Here is a 4,828-nt window from a genome sequence, read left to right as displayed (position 1 = left end):
CTCTTGACTTAACTTGTTCAAATACCATGTTTTAATTTACATATCTATCATTAGTTTGCTACATTTGTCAACCGATTTAATAATTTTTTTAAAAAATTGAAAAAACTCTAAAACTTTTACAGTGTTTATAGTTCGTTATCATATTAACAATTATTATTTTTTCACAATGATTCTCAATCTTGATTATTAACTCTAATTTATATGCATTTTAAATAAGAGTAATACTAGATATAAATTTTAAATAGACAAATTCTATACAAATTTTTTGTAAAAAAGCAAGTTCCACTAATAAAGAATAATTTTTTACGCTTTTTTAAGGTGAGATCTATTTTTTTACAATGGCTTGTATGAGGTTTGTTTCTTTGAGATTTGTACAAATTATTTCTCTTTAAATATGATATTTTTTCACATAAAAAATACTATCCTAAATATATGTGCCTTGCATAGTCAACTACACATTGTGCAATAATTTAACTTTTGATTAGAATCGCCAAGTAAGGCTAGTCTGTCTAACCAATACGATGTTTAAAATTTTGAGCATTGTAAGAAAATAAACATTGTTCCGCGTCATCAAGCAAGTTCATTTCGACCAACACATCTCTTCTTGGCAATTTCAAGCATTACGAGAAAAAAAACTTCACTTGGCATAACTAAGTAAGGTCATTTTGATCCACATATTGCTCGGTAATTCCGAGCATCGCAAGAAAATAATCATTATTTGGGATCGCTAAGCAAGTCCAGTCCGATGGACACACTAGTCAATAATACTGAACAACAGAATTCAACTCTTACTCGAGATCAACGAGCATAGCTAGTCCGATTAACACATTGCTAAAAATTCAAGCATTGCAAGAAAATAACCTTTACTAGAAATCAACGAGGAAATTCAATCCGACAAACACACTGATTGGAGATTTCAAACATTGCAAGAAAATAACCGTTATTTAAGATTATCGAACAAGACTAATTTGACTGACATATTACTCAGTTATGCCATATTCAACTGAGCATACATGCTTTTGCGTGAAATCTTTACTAATATGTGTATATATATATATGTATGTATGCATGTATGTATGTGTGCGAATATAATATAAAACTAGAGTGACCTGAAATAAAATCTTGGAAAAATTATTTTTAAATGGATAAATTTTTGACAAAAAAATAAGGAAAATGTTAAATATATTTTTTTAAAACTTACAATTATGTTATAAGCGAAGAAAACTTCTATAGATATAAAATAATTGTATAAATATATCATCATTTTATAAATATATTTTATTTAAAAATATAATATGTAAAGGTTGTAAAAATTATTGCACTTTGGTTTCCTGAGATTAAAATCTAAAAACTTTAATAACATAGAACTAAAGTGTTTGTATTGAGTTTAAAGAAAGAAAAACAAACGATTAATAATTTGAATAATGTAAGTATGTCCTCTTATTTTGTCTTTTTATTTTGTTCGTTCATATATTTATTTAGTTTTTAATTTTTTTACTTATTGATTAAGGAAGTGACTATTAGTATATAAATATATATTTTTTTAATTTTTAAAAAATATTTAAAGATGTTAAAAAATGTAAAAATAAAAAATAAAAAAAACGAATTTTACCTAAACAGCAGATAAAGAAATGGTGCTTTGCACTACAATACTAGTAACAATCTCTACCACGTGTCATGTGATTAGTGGTAATACTACTCGCATGTCCAAGGTCTCACCATAGGCAAGGGATAAAGCTATCTCTTCTCATCGCTAAAAAAATTAAAAAGAGTAGTTCTACTTACAGTACTTTGGGTAGGTTTGGAGGTGGGACGAGATACAAAATTTTTATCTCATCTCATCTCATCATTATACTTTTTTTAAATCTTCATATAAAATATAATAAATAATTCAACTATTTCAAATTTCAATTCAATTTTTTCAAATCTCAATACAATAATAATATTCAAACATAATATTTTAAACACAAAAACAAAATATAAAATTCTCATCCCAATGCATGAAGTGACTAAATTATTCCTATTTTTATACTTGCATTGACTATATTACCCTTTTTTTTTCCTGAATTTTGCTTGGAAAAGACAAACGCCTCAAACTACCATGTAAATTTCTACAAAATTCTCTGGCTTCCTTACTTGCTCTCTCTTTTTCAGAGATGGTATGCTTATCTTCCCCATAACGGGTGAAGTCATAATCAATTGATCCTGAAGACACGAAATCTCTAAAGGTGCAACATACCTCCACTTTTTTAGACCTGGTTTTTTCTTGCTATTTTTTGTTGCAATCGATCTACTTCTAACAAACTCACTAGCACCATCCTCGTCATCATCATATTGCACTTTCTTTCTTGACTCGATATTTTTTCTTCTTTTCTTTTTCAAAGGCTTCTTTGTAACTATTTATTTCATGACTTTTTTGGTTTAATTCTAACGTGTTTTGAATAAGTTATAGAGCAAGTATGGGATTTGTTTTGTTTTTTTGGGCTCTTTTTGTATTTTTGATTTCTTTGCTGAAATAGATCAATAATAATAAATTTTTGCCACCCCATTTGAACGGTATGCCATAAGCTAGAAATGGAAAAAAAGTCAAAGAATCTTTATATTAATTTCTACATGCGATTTTATTTGACATCAGTTGGTGGAATTCAGGAATCTTGATAATGTTTGTGTGATTGGATTTAAGTAATTGGGGTTTTAAGAATTTATTTCTTTTAGGCGCAAGAACCGATGGTGAGGGGAGGGAAGGTTGGTTGCAAGAGAAATTTCAACATAAGGGTTTGGTCCAAAGGTAAGAGTTTAGATGATTCGGATGAGGATTATGTGATTTCAGATGAAGAAAATAAGGTATCGGATGGTTGGGAGGAGGAGGATGAGGAATAAATACTGGATGGAGAAGATGAATCAGTGGAGAGAAAGAGAAGAGATGATATGAAAATGTGTAGGCGAGGTTCACAAAAAAATATTTCGATAACAATTTCATATGAGGAAGGAAGTGATTTCTTTGAGGAAGGACGAGATTTCATTTGCTCGTTTTCACTTTAACTAATGAAACAAAACGTTTCATTTAAGCTTGCAAAGCACTCCCCATTTGGGAGATTGCAAATAGAATTACTCAATTAAAAAAATGTTAAAATATGTATGAACTATAGTCGGGTTGCGCCATCAAACTCCACAACGCACCAATCTATTGAATTTTTTCTATGGTTAATTCATTTATGAAATCATTACTTATTTCATACGTTTAAACTGATAAGAAAATGTAAGTTTTAATTATTTATTTTATATCTTCCACTACCTTCACTTATGAATTAGACTTCTCCTCAACAAGTGAACTTAACACGTAAAATATTTAGTTTAATAGAATAGAGTGTAGAATTAAAGTTTAAATTTAGAACATCTGCTCTAATACTATGTGAAATCTCAAAAACTTAAACTAATAGAAAAAAATAAATTTTATTATTTGAATTTTATTCTTTAACACGATCAAAAAAAAAAAAATGTATGTAAATCAATGCATCATGTTATATAATTTGGTATTTTCTGTCATTTTTAGAGCTTGTGTCGATTCTTTTAGAGTTTTATTTAATGGTTTTTACTTTTTGTTCGAGAAGCTGGAGTTTATATCATTGTTGTCCGTTAATTGCCATCACCCTCACTAGTTTTCACAATCTATCCTTGTCACTTACCGTCAATCTCACAATTTTCTTACCTGTGTATAAGCCTAGCCACGTGTAGAAGCCATATAACTAATAACGTACATTACATTGCATGATGGGTCTTAATCCTTTTACTGTTTTAAAAAGTGTCCATTCCCGCACTCTTTTCTTTTTTAATCTAAGATTTCGAAAATATACGTCTTCCTCGATGTTAAGACCTTGTTTGGTTGTAAAGCTGATTTGAAAGAAATTTAATTCTTTATGAATAAGTTGAGATAATGAAATAAATTTTACGAGACCTATCTAAAATAAGTTTAGATATATTTATGAGAAGTTAAAAAAAGTTATAGATCCCGCATGTAAAAAAATATTAAGTTGAAAAAAATTATAGATCTCATGTGTAATGAGATTTTAAATTGAGTGATATTGATCTGAACTGAACTGAGTTGAGTTCTTTATTAATAATAGTGAGTTGAGTAGTGGAGTGAGTTATGTGAAATCATCTAAACTGAGTTTAAAATATATTTAGATGTTAAGATGAGTTTAATATTTTTTATAAAAAATTAAAAAAGATTATAGATCTCACGTATAAAGATGTTTTAAGTTGAAAAAAAGTTATGGATCTCACGTGTAAAAATGTTTTGAGTTAGAATGAGTTTAGTAATTTATGAGTTAGATATTTGTATGTTAGACTGAAGGCCGTTTGTTTTCGTAGATGAGATGAGATGAGATGAAATGAGTTGACATTAAAATTAAAAAGTTGAATAAAATATTGTTAGAATATATTTTTAATATTATTTTTATTTTGAGATTTGAAAAAATTGAATTGTTTATTTTATTTTGTATTGAAAGTTGAAAAAGTTGTAATGATGAGATATTTTCTAAAAATAAATAAAATCAACTTAAAATTAGACTGAATTCAATTGAACTCAACTGAATTTAAAAATCAAACATAGTATTTGAATATTAAATTTAATTTAAAATTAAATTAAATTGAATTAATTTCAATATCTTCCAAGTTCTAAACGGCCCTAAGGAAGCTTGGTAAAACTTGCACCACAGGACCAGTTTAGCAAAATGGGAATTGGGCCACTAAGATTCCTCTGAGACGATCGAATCTTAGAGCTGGCACGTCCTGGCCTAGTTAACTGGCCTACAAGCTTCACTTTACG

This window comes from Juglans regia, chromosome 13, assembly GCF_001411555.2.
Source record: "Juglans regia cultivar Chandler chromosome 13, Walnut 2.0, whole genome shotgun sequence".
NCBI classification, from domain to species: domain Eukaryota; kingdom Viridiplantae; phylum Streptophyta; class Magnoliopsida; order Fagales; family Juglandaceae; genus Juglans; species Juglans regia.
This window is presented reverse-complemented; position numbering follows the sequence as displayed.